The sequence below is a fragment of the Gymnoscopelus braueri genome (assembly GCF_963280865.1).
Source record: "Gymnoscopelus braueri genome assembly, chromosome: 17".
NCBI classification, from domain to species: domain Eukaryota; kingdom Metazoa; phylum Chordata; class Actinopteri; order Myctophiformes; family Myctophidae; genus Gymnoscopelus; species Gymnoscopelus braueri.
Genome location: NC_137617.1, coordinates 26801422 through 26814523, shown reverse-complemented (window position 1 = coordinate 26814523; position 13102 = coordinate 26801422). Strand labels below are relative to the sequence as shown.

The 13102-nt window shown below is 41.0% G+C and overlaps 1 protein-coding gene across 1 annotated transcript in view; it reads right to left on the bottom strand.

The window, feature by feature from the left end:
• Nucleotides 1-6817, bottom strand: part of ankfn1b (ankyrin repeat and fibronectin type III domain containing 1b) — a 275489-nt gene extending 268672 nt beyond the window's left edge. Inside the window, exon 1 of the mRNA XM_080454714.1 lies at nucleotides 6584-6817. The gene's annotated coding sequence lies outside the window, so the exon portion shown is untranslated. The remainder of the gene's footprint in view (nucleotides 1-6583) is intronic.
• Nucleotides 6818-13102: the final 6285 nt, after the last annotated feature.

The following is a 13102-nucleotide window of genomic DNA, read 5'->3' as shown; positions in this document are numbered from 1 at the left end:
TCCTGTCATGAAAGAGAAAGATTCTCCTGTTCTATTTGCAGCCACACATGGGCTGCGTTTTTATTATTATCATTCAGCCTCCTCAGTTAATCCACTGTTCCCTCGATTTGGTTGCTTTTTGCCTCTTGATTTGCAGTGGTGGAAAAAGTACTCAATTGCTTTACTTAAGTAAAAGTATCAATACCTCAATGTAGACATTGCAGACTTGCAAATAAAAGACCGGAATTAAAAATGTACTTGAGTAAAATTACAAACGTATTGGCATCAAAATGTACTTGAAGTACCAAAATTAAAAGTACTCATTATGCAGAATGTCCCATTTCCAGTTTTCAAATGTATACAAATCTTTTGAAAATAGCAGATCTACAAACTCGCAATGTGTCGCATCGCGATGCATTGTGGGCTTGTAGATCGGCTATTTTCAAATGGCCGAAATGTATATAGGGCTGAAGTGGTTAGTGTAGGTTTTGTAATAATAATCAAAAGAGTAAAAGTACAATATTTGGATCCGAAATGTAGTGGAGTAGAAGTAAAAGCATTGGAAATTTGAAGTACTCAAGTAAAGTACAAATACCTCAAAATTGTACTTAAGTTAATGTACTTACTTACTTTCCACCACTGTTGATTTGTGGAATAGATGTAATGTATTACCTGAAGGTGAATGCATCCTTGCACGCACACACTCGCCCTGCACATTTTCTATTGCTAAAAAGCCGCATCAACTCTCCCAGAACATCCTCCTCCTCCTCCTCCTCAATGCAGTTTCTCTACCAACGCCTATAGAGCGTCTCCAAGCAATGGAAAACATTCCACGAATATGATTAATATTATTACCCATGTTGATTCCAAGTAAATTAGGCAAAGAATAATTCACAGCTGCAGTGTATGGGTGGTGACACCTCTCTCACCCCAAGCCCGCTTGGTAATGAGGAGGAACATCTGGTGAGAGGATACAGAATTGTCAAGTTGAACCCAAGAGAGAGTTTGAAAGGTGAGCAGCGTTTCAAGGTGAACGCTGAATCTATTTCGGGTTGCAGACGGTGTTGCAAGATGCTGCGAGAGAAACAAGAGGCCAGGTCTACAACAACAAGCCCAAAAGAAGTGACTATAGGCCACGTAATCATGATGTCTGACACAGGGGACCCCCACTAAACTTGTTAATATAGCACCAAGATCAGTTTTACCACCCTATATATCTGCAAGCTCACAATGTGTTCTTTTGACTAAGAGTAAGACTTGTGACTCAATTAATGGTATTGCTAGAGGCCAAATATTGTGGAAAAATGATTATTTCCAGATAATAACACCTTGCATTCCTTTTAACCTGGTTTTCCGGCAACTGGCAGCTGCAAAGGACCCCAAGCAAATATTGTTGTGAGCTGGATCTGCTATTTAAAATAAATATTTGGTATATCTTTGAAACATTTTAACTACACAAAATCAAATCTTGTATTGGGGTCCCTGGCAGAAAATATTTTCAGATGGGGGTCCATGGCCAAATACATATTAATTTGGGGATCCTTGACATGAAAATGTTTGAGAACGCCTAGTTTAAACAATATTAGGAAGTACTTTAGAAACAAGCCCCCCCCAAAAGAAATCACGACTTTACAGAAAAACAAGCCCAAAGTCGCTTATAATAAGCGGACATGGTAACACTGGTTGCAGATACTGATCTGTCTGGTCCAGGGCCTGCTCCTGTGCACATGTGATGATGAACCACCACCATTCTTGTGTTTGTTGAAAAAGCAATGACAGCAAATGCAGCAATCAGTGCTGCTAACACTTTAACTTTTATTAGACTGCTATGCAGTCTAATAACAACAAAGTAAATATTTTGAGATTATGGTTATTAGGGTAATGGCGATAAATCCTAGCGGAATCTAGAATGTTTAAATGAGTTCATTACAAAAGAAATGGGCTTTATTTAGAATACTTTTATTTTTAAGTTTACAAGTACAATTCCTGTTTTTCTTTCACGTAATATTCACATGATTCTTTTGACTAAGAGTAAGACTCTTGACTCCAATTAATGGTATTACTAGAGGCCACATATCGTGGGAAAATGATTATTTCCAGATAATAACATCTTGCATTTCAGTTAACATGGTTTTCCGGCAACTGGCAGCTGCAAAGGACCCCAAGCAAAATTATTTCCAGAAAATACTGGTTTTCCGGCAACTGGCAGCTGCAAAGGACCCTCTGATTACCACATATAAAACAACGAATGAACATTTTCATATATTTGAAAACATTTTCAGGAAGTTAACTTATATAAAAAATGATATATCCTTCTATAATATAACAATAATAATCGTCTGTCTGAGGCATAACTCGGAGAGCGTCTGACCAAAAGGTCTCAAATTTGAGGTGTGTGTGTCTCATATAACCCTGTGGTGTGCTGTGCCGAGTTGCAATTGAGAGCTTTGCAACTCGTCAGCTTCCCTGATATGCCAACGCTTGAGTGATTGGCCGGGCTTCTTGTGAGGCTCCGCATTCGTTCGCCTGGCATACGAAAGAAGGAGACAGACGAATGCGGGCCGTCAGAGGGCACATGCCACACAGCATGAGGCAGTGCATATTAGACGAGGGTAGCACGTAAAAGCGGGTGCAACCTCGCACAATATGACATTTACTTTTTCCAGGAGACGCTTCATCTATTTTGCAGACATATATCGAGTGAGACCTCAATATTTCGATGCCCTGCAAGCCTGTATTGTGGTGCGTTAATGTGGAAGGAGGAGGGAAAGGGATTTTGTTGTAATTCTGGAAAGGATGATCTTGCATATAACCCCATATATACTAAACCTGGCTCGATACCATCTTCCAGAAGCTATATAATGGAACTTTTCAGCAATAGGGAATTTGGAAAAGACACGAGAGACAATACAGCAATGCATTAGCAATGGCAAATATCAGTATACGAGAGGTTGATATACCTGGATAAGATATGACATAATAATCACCTGTCGACTTGACTGATTACAGTTCCAACACATTTATAACCACAACAACCACACAGTCTTGCACTCTCCCTTGCCCAAATCATCTCTGTTCATGCCTCAGCACCCCTAGTCATGCATACTGATCCGTGATGTAACATGGGCCCAATGTCTGTGATAAGCAACTGCCTGCCCAACTTATCAAACATGCATAAGAAACAGATGTATCTTTCATGTTTTCATTTTCTCCCCCCGTGTATTTGTTTTGAGTGTGTGTGCGTGTGCGTGTGCGTGTGCGTGTGCGTGTGCGTGTGCGTGTGTGTGTGTGTGTGTTGTGTGTTGCTGGGCCCTGCGGGTGACTGACTGCTAAGTTAAGGAGACATCACTGCATGCCCCGACAGAGAGGCAGCGTAGACGGGATGCAGATTATGACTTATCAGTCATACACCGACTTCCAACATTAAAAGTGATTTACTGTTTCCTTAAGAGCAGTGACGTTTAGCATCATATCTACCTTTTTCATTTCCACAGGCAATGAGACGGAATGGAGACTACTGATGCACTAAATCTGGAAAGCTCTCTTGGGCCATTTGTTCTTTCTACAGGCAGCTTTATGGTGGGAGGGCTCCATGTAAAGGGGGTCTATAGCATTGGTTCTCAAATTGGGGTCCGGGGACCCCCAGGGGTCCTTAGGGGGGGTTCCAGGGGGTCCCCAGCAAAATGTGTTGATAAAGCATCACAATCATTTTAACCACTTTAACGTTTTATACTTTGGCTATTGAATATATATAACAATATTTTGAGATGGGGGTCTGCGGCCAAATACATATCACTTTGGGGTTCCTTGACATGAAAAAGTTTGAGAACGACAGGTCTATATAGGATATGAGGGAACAGTTAGTCTATAGGTGTATCCTGAGTTCATATGAGCCAGATTATGACTCTGCTTCACGTCAGGAAAGCCATTCCGATGAGTGCAAGATGAGTGCAACACTCATCCACCCGGCCCTAATATAGGGCCCAATACATGCTCCGTCCGAACCGCGAGTTTTTTCTTTGGCCTTAAATAACTCTGAGAGTAAAAATGGTCCCAAAAAGGTGTTTTACCGTGCACTAACATTTGCCCATTCTCCTGGCTCAGCATAGTAGGAGAGATGACTCATAGTCCAGCTGGATGCAATATTTATGCACACTGTTGACTGAATGTTGCGAATGATTTCCCCTGTACAAGGTTTGAGTAAGAAATCCTCCGACTCAGCAGAGAAGAGCACTCAGCACTCACATCCTGCTCATTACTCTCAGCACTCACTGCACTGGCTGAAGAGGTGTGTGTGTGTGTGTGTGTGTGTGTGTGTGTGTGTGTGACATCATGTATTGCTGGGGAACAAAGGAACCCCCCTCCTCGCTCGCACGCACGCACGCACGCACGCACGCACGCACGCACGCACGCACGCACGCACGCACGCACGCACGCACGCACACACACACACACACACACACACACACACACACACACACACACACACACACACACACACACACACACACACACACACACACACACACACACACACACACACACACACACACACACACACACACACACACACACACACACACACACACACACAACCCCCGAACTTGTGTCCTTTCCTATCCCATCCTGCCCTCACATGAGGTCATGGCTATGTAGAGTGACCGTGACCCTGCCTGTACACACACACACACACACACACACACACACACACACACACACACACACACACACACACACACACACACACACACACACACACACACACACACACACACACACACACACACACACATACAGACTATTCTCCGTTTTCCTTTTCCTTCGACACAATCGTGTTGCTCATTCTGATTTTTTTTCCCTGTGTCTATTGTGGAAGCTGGTCATTTCCACATGTGTGTTGGCCATAAAACAGCAAAGCGCCGCCTAAAAGCATCCCTTTCCTGACTAGCAGGGTCCCAATCTGTGTCATATAAACACAGGACACACCTTAACCTAACACAGTTTCCACATATTCCACTGGCCTATTTAACTCCAATACTGTTACAAACTATCTTCTTTTGTCTTTAAGCAGATGTCAATTAGCCTACATTGTAAAATCCTGAGTGTTCACTTAACTCTGACAGTGTAGGCTACAAATGGAACCAAATGGACCCGTCCATTTGGTTCCATTTGTGCATTGCCAGAGTTAAATAAACACTCAGCATATTACTTTGTAAGTTGTGTTTATTTATGTATCTATAACTAGTCTTTATTTGTATTGTTGTAGTAGTAGCCTCCAAATAGTTATTTTTAATCAGAAATGTTAACATATTCATATGTTTGTTTCTAATCTAGAGACTCTACAGCAGTGGTTCTCAAACTTTTTCATGTCAAGGACCCCCACATGTATGTTTGTCCGTTTGTCCGCGAACCCCTATCTGAAAATGTTTGGTCCCCCAGAAGAGAAGATATGTGTCAAAATTATTCAACATTTTCCAAACACTTTCAATATTTTTCTAAAATGTTCAAAAATAGCAGATGTACAAGCTTGCAGCCTGGCACCAAGTGTCACGCTGTGAGCTTGTAGATCTGATATTTTTTAATACCCATGGATAAAGTGGCTAAAATGATTGTGATGCTATGTTAACTACTTTAGCTGGGGACCCCCAAGGATCACTGGGGGTCCCCGGACCCCACTTTAAGAACCCCTGCTCTAACAGCATGTTGTAAGAAACATGGGTCACTGTTATGTTTGTCCACTACACTTACATAAACAGTATAATAACGACTCAAAGAGAGTTTATCTATTTGTTTACTTATTAAGCGCGCTTAAATCACTGCAAATGCAGCATAGCAACACCATCGCGACTGAACCGTGACAGCTAGACATATTGTTCAGATTGTGTCAAAGTTTTCGAGAGCTATATGCGTGGCCAGAGAGAAAGTTGTAAAGCAGAGAGTTGCTGTACACTGAAGCTTCTCTCTTTTGTGTGTCCAGCAACGTGCCATGCGCTGGGTTTCCCTAGCATTGTCATGACAACAGTGTGTACGGCGCACAACTGGCCTTTGAAAACAATACACTCACCAAAAGTTGACTTGAAGTTGCTTGAGTCTTGTTTCTGGCACGCTAATAATAAGGCTACCGTTTCAACAACGTGGACACGAAAACACGTACAAGGGTCTTGAGTTGGGGACATTGTGATGATAATAATACCACCACCACCAACTCAGAACAAGTGCACAAGTGTTGAGAAAAGATTCCAAAGCAGTCGTAGCTATGATGCGTCCATTCACATTCAGTGTTGCCAGGTCCGAAAATGTATAGTATTTGTCTTCAGAACCCCATCTGAAAATGTTGTATGCCAGACAGGGACCCCCCCCCATACAAGATTTGTGTTGTTAAAATGTTTCAAAAAACATTCCAATTTTTTCCTCAAGATTTTCTTGAAAATAGCAGATCTACAAGCTCACAACGCGTCACATCGCAACGCGTTGTGAGCTTGTAGACAGGCTATTTTCAAATAAGCAATGCGTACAGAGGTTCAAAGTGCTTTTGGGCTTGTTTTCATAGAGCCCGGTTGCTTATTTATCTCGCAAAATCTGGCAACAGTGTCCACATTCCTACCTTCTCAACAAAGAAGTCTTCCTAGTATCCACCAGCCCGTGTTGTGTAGAGGGGAATGTCCATGGGTCTTTCCCCCCACAGAGAGAGAGAGCGTGTATTCCTCCAAATAATACGTGAAGCCAGAGGAACGTGTTGTCTTGTCTAGTCTGGTCCTCTCTCTGCTAAACTTCTGAGACGAAGTTTTAGTCAGTCACTGTGTGACGGCTTTAACGACGTCTGTGTGGTGGTGCTCTAACTTTCTCCGCCCTGCTTTTCTTTTCTCATTCATTATTCTTTGTGCCCGCGGTACCATCTATCACACTGTTTCCCAAACCCTGGGTCGGGACTCATATGTGGGTCGCGGACACATTTTTATGGGTCACGACTCACGAGTAAATAAATATCCCCTTATTTATTTTTTTATGTTCATGATGTTCCCCCCAAAAAAAACATAAATACAAAAATACTAAAATATCTAAGAAATTCCATAAATTAGAAAACAAATGTTTGAAGAAGTAGTGAAAAAAATGTTCACTTGTTTGGGTCCTGCAGGGAAACATCAAAGTTCTGTGTCTCGACTCTCGAGCTAAAAAGTTTGGGAACCATGTGATCTATCAAAGGATGCATTGCCCCGCCTCGCTGCAAACACGCTCGCGAGCTGTTGAAAACCCCCTTGGTTACGGGCCGTATGTTATTATTAATCTAAAAGTTTAAAATTAACCACAACATTCAAGTTTGTCAAACACCAACACGTTTCCCTCTACCCGAGACGCTCCATCATGAGTCAATTACAAGCCAAGTCAACTCACATCATTACAATTAGCCCTAATGGGACATTAATGGGTTGTTGTACTCCCCATGCTCTCATTATATTAATGTCACAACTCCGTCGTCACATGGATTAATCCCCTGGGACCTCTCTCTCGGTTCAAACAAACCGAGTGACACCGGCATTATGGAGATAATCCGACCTCACAGAATTTTTCACATTCACAGTGTGGGTTTAAATATGCTATGACGCAGTTTTAGTGTTATTAAATCTTAGCTATCTACAGTAACATATATAGGCCATATGCAACACACACACACATATATATATATATATATATATATATATATATATATATATATATATATATATATATATATATATATATATATATATATATATATATATATATATATATATAAAACCTATGTATAATTATGTATGATGCCTATGTTGTTGTTATTATTATTATTATTATTATTATTATTATTATTATTATTATTATTATTATTATTATTACTAAACCTTATTATCCAAGCAGGTATTAATGGGGTTCCGAATGAAATTCAGTCCAATTCCAAATTTTAACACACAGGGTGATGGTGTGTAGCCTACAGTCAGGTCTTCTCTCACACTCTTTCTCCCCTCTCTTCTCTTTAACTGTCGTGCAGTTCACATTCACATGTGCTAAAGACTTGTTTCCAAGCTAGACTAGTCTGTGATGAAGTGAAATCCTATTTTAATTAATAAACTATATTTATATAAAACATTTGTCAACGACGTTAGTTACACTGTGCTTGTACAGATACAACCAACAATTGATCAAAATAGTAACATTAATGCGGACACGAATCCTAATTCAGTGGCCTAGTCCTAATTCTGGTGCCCAGTCTTCCTGGTGCCCAGTTTCCCCGGTGCCCAGTCTTCCTGGTGCCCAGATTTCCCTAGTAATGCGTTTCTGCTGTCTCAGAAAAACAATGGGTCAATTTAACAAGGTGCCACTAGATGACACTGTTGGTCTGTGAAGGGATTCAATCGGATACTTTTAGTTGAAGAGTTCTCAGTCTCACATTCTTACATTTACTCAAGGAAAGGAAATCTTACTGCTTTTATTTTATGCTGCAATGTTTGCACAAGCTACCATAGAAAACGGTCTGTTCTTTGTTTTTAGGTTTATTTTTATGTAGACTAAGCACTTATTTTCAAGAAGTGCTCTATGAATAAAGTATAGGCTATTATTATTATCATTATTATTATTATTATTATTATTATTATTATTATTATTGTTATTATTATTACTATTATCATTATTATTATTATTATTATTATTATTATTATTATTATTATTATTATTATTATTATCATTATTAACTAGGCCTACTGATAGTTTACTACTACTAGGCTACTACTAGTTTATTACAACCGTAGGCTAAATTCTTTAATTCTGTAAACCGTTTCCAAATTCAGTTGGTGAAAGTTTATGGGCCAATTATGTTTCCATAATATACATGTTAATTTATTTGTATTGATTTCTATTTTTCTCCTTTTTTTTAAATCCCAGCAAACAATCTGTCAAAAGATGACGACTATCTCTCCGGATATCCTCATTGAAAATTTAGGCTTGCTTGAACGCGGGAAATGTAGTTTATTGACCAGTATTCACGCATGGATGTTACGCACACTCCTCCGCGTACGCCACGCTGTGTTTACCTCACACTGCGTTTCGAGCGTACGTGTAGCAGTGTTGCCATGTCGGTTTATTGTAAGCTACTTTGGGCTTATTTTTCTGTAAAGTTGCTTGTAAAAATTGGTGGTTGTGGGTTGCGGGTTTTGAGCTTGTTTCTAAAGTGTACTTGCTTATTTAGGCTTGCTTCCAAAAAAAATGTTATTTTTAACCAGTGGTTCTCAAATATTTTCATGAAAATGTTTTGTGTCAGCCAGGGAGCATGTGTTGTTAGAATGTTCCAAAAAATATTCCAAATATTCCACATTTTATTGCAATAGTTTTCGAAAATAGCAGATCTACAAGCTTCACAACGCGTCGTATCGCCGAATAGTGCTCATGTGGCGGCATATTAGTTGCTTCTTTTGGCCTTGTTTGCCTAGACATGGTTGCTCATTTCTCTCACAGAACATGGCAACAATGACGTGTAGTCTTTCTCTTTGCTCCTTGGAGATTCCCCTTCCTGGGGTGTTTGAGGTAAACGGTACGAGATCGCATCGGTCTCGCCAGTGCTCGATGTAGTGATAATAATGTTCCACATCATGTTGCTTTTGAAATAAAAAGCGTGAAACATGTACCGGAGTGGATCGCGGCCGTCGGGAACGGTAGCTGGCAGCTAACGCCTGCTGCCAAAGTACAGTTCCGTAAGAGAACTTGTCATTTGGACGATTGGGGAAAGTTAACGCGTTCCCGAATCATACAAAAAGAACAATCTGCCTTCGACCGACAGAGTGTTTTGAGGTAAGAATGTTTACCAGTTGGACTTAAAGAACTAACGCGGCTTTCTGTCGATATCGATCATGCTGGTGAAGAGATTGAATTAGACTGTCTTTGTTTACGATGTCCCCGGCGTCCTCGACTCCCGCTGTCTCCTGTCATCCAATGGGATTGTCCACTGTTCTAATCTGGATACATTGTTGCTCATTTTGAGTGACAGCTTGTTTCCAAGGAGAAACTTTGTTGCATCTTTTGTACAAATTGATTTGTATCTACAAACAGCTTAGATGTTTAGCAGGGGCAGGAAGGACAGTCTATTATGTTATTATTATGGACTCACTGCTTAGAATGAAATAGAGTAGGTTCAAGGTTATCTTTCTTTATTATCTTTTGCAGCCAGGTTTCAACATCAACACAGTAAATCACAGAACTATATTTAAATGTATATTACTGAAATGGAAGACGTTATACCAAGTAGATACCGGTAGACCGCCTGCTGTGGGGGAAATTCAGGTGTCATCATAGCACACTAGCATCACGGGGCAAACAGGTAGCTTTAAGGCCAGTCCACACCAATGCAACTCCTTGCAACATGCACTTTCAACCATTATCCCCAATGGCAGTTGCAAGGAGTTGCATTGGTGTGGACTGGCCTTAAAAGAAGAGATACAGCTGATGTTCAAGAATAAAACAGTAGCAAGACATGTCGTCAAGACAAGACACACACACATATATATATATATATATATATATATATATATATATATATATATATATATATATATATATATATATATATATATCGATAGCCCTTGCGATGAAGGCACATTTTTTATTTAAGCCTTGGTGCAAGGAGTTGCGACTAGTTGCATTGGTGCGGTCTGGCATTAAGAGAAGAGATACAGTTGATGTTCAATAAAACAGTAGCAAGACATATATCAATAGCCCTTGCGATGAAGGCACATTTTTTATTTAAGCCTGATTTATGCTTAGTTGCGTGCCAGAAAAAGCTGGGAGATTGTCCTTAGTCTCAAGTTTAGACTTGTGAGTCTAGCTTGATTGTGACTTTCTGAAATCAGTCTTTAATTTTTGACCCAATTAGATGGAGAGTAGACTCATCCCACCCAAGCCACAAAGTCATCCACCACCGACCCATAATCCTGCTCCTCCCCTTCAGGAAGGCTAACAATAACACAGTATAAATTGCATGAAATGTGAATGTAGCTGGCAGCTGCATTATCTGCAGACTGGCTGAGTGTGAACTTGAACTTGCAGGGTGTTTGTTTTTATTCTACACGCAGCTTACTTACTTGGGGTGGGGCGGTTTGGTGGGCTTGTAATCAGATATGTGAAAGTGAGTCTACAGAACAACTGTCAAATGCACCATGAAATCAGCTCATATCCTCTCACTTTACGGTACAGTGTACATTCATTGAGAGTGTGTAAAGGGTTAAATTGACACTGAGGATTTTTCTGTGTACTCTCCACTTGGTGGATGGAAATGTAAGATCCATCTCTCTCCCTCTCTCTCTCTACCCCCTTTCCCATCTCTTTCCCTTTCTCTCACGCTCCTTCTCCTTTTCCCTGACTGAGGCAGCTGGCACATCTCTCCGGGTGAGGACTTGCTGGGGGACAGGTGGTCTTAACAGGAACAGGTGCAAATGTAACAAAGGGTTACAGTCCTCTAGTTGTGATTGGCCTACGAGTTGTAGGATTTTTCTGATTACATACACTTATGTTGCCTGCCAGGCTTTGCCAGCTGGTTAATATCTGTCCCATGACTACTCTCTCTCTCTCTCTCTCTCTCTCTCTCTCTGATTACAGGCTGCTTTTAGTATGCATTGAATCGTAGTCATTTGTGACTTATGGTCGCACTTTGACACAGACAATCGTGTTAAACTTCTAGACTTATTAGGAAATGAGCTAATAATCACTAATCTCATTACATGGACATTGGACTGATGTAATAGAAAATGAACCATTGACATCTCATGCTGTTATTTGCCAGGCCTAGTTATACAGTAGGTCAGACACTGCCTGGATCACATTGTATATACATGATCTCAAGTCATATGATTGGTCCTGTTGCGTGACACATGGCATATAATGTTACAGCTCTGATTCCCTGCCGTGGTATTTGACATTAGAATAAGTTTCGATCCAACACCCATGGGAGGTTGCAGACGCCATGATTTCACTATGTCAATGAACTAGTATTGACATAATGAACTCGTAGTCAAACCAGTTTTGAGAGACTCGCTGCCACTGATGCAACAGGAAAAGGTTACGGATAGATTTGCATGTGCCTATAGCTCCCTGTGAGCCTGACTAAACATCTGCAGACAGTTCAGGCAAGCACAGGCCTACACTACAGCACTCCCACACAGCCAGTCTAGCTTGTTTTGCGGTAGTAGTGTGGCTCCATAGCTAATTTGTGGCTAATGGTTACCCCCTCCCCTGTATTCTGTTTGGACAAAAAAGCAGTAATAATGAGTCCTTATAGGTTTAGTCCTGAATATACAGTATACATTGTTTTTGTCGGTGATCTGTGCAAATTAGGCAAAGCGGAATGTGTGGTTGGGGGAATGGGGTCAACGAAGTGATAAAGGAGGGGAAGAGAAGGAACGTGATGGAGGAAGCGAGACAGGAGAGGGGAAGTTGAGGGCTTATCTCAGTAATGTGAAGGGACAGTTGAGCAATGATGAGCGTTACATACAGTCATCCACTGCCTCCTATTTAACCCTTCCCTGCATCCACTGGCACAGGCACATAGGTTGTATTAGCTTGTAATAACAGACAGATTAAGTTGATGTTGACAGATTGGGGTTAGCAGAAGCTGTGTCACAGTCACAGTGTAGTATAATGACGTTTTTTTGTGTTAGTCTTCTCCAATGCTGCTTTTTGCTATGCTGTACTTGATTTTCAAATACTATTAGATCGATCTGTGATAGGCTCCCATACACCTCATTGAATAAGACCTCTGAGGGTTGGGGCTTATTTTGATCTCTTGAACACAGCCCTCTTAGCCTTTTTTCTGTTCGACACGCCACTGCGCCTGCGCGCTGCTTGCTGACACTCCGTAATCCGCTGTTAGGAAGAGATTGCATCCTCGTCCACTGACTGCACTTAGCATATCACACAGATGTTTTAATTAAAACCCGCAGTAAAACAGAGTATTTAAAGGATCAATAACAGCCCCTACATTGAACGATGTAAGGAGCCTGGGGGGGGGCGGAGCAGCGCTGCAGTATGATAATGCACACATTTCTTTGCAAAGCGACGCCGGGACTGGAGCGGGTTGTGTCTGTGTGTGTGTGTCCTAACACAACTC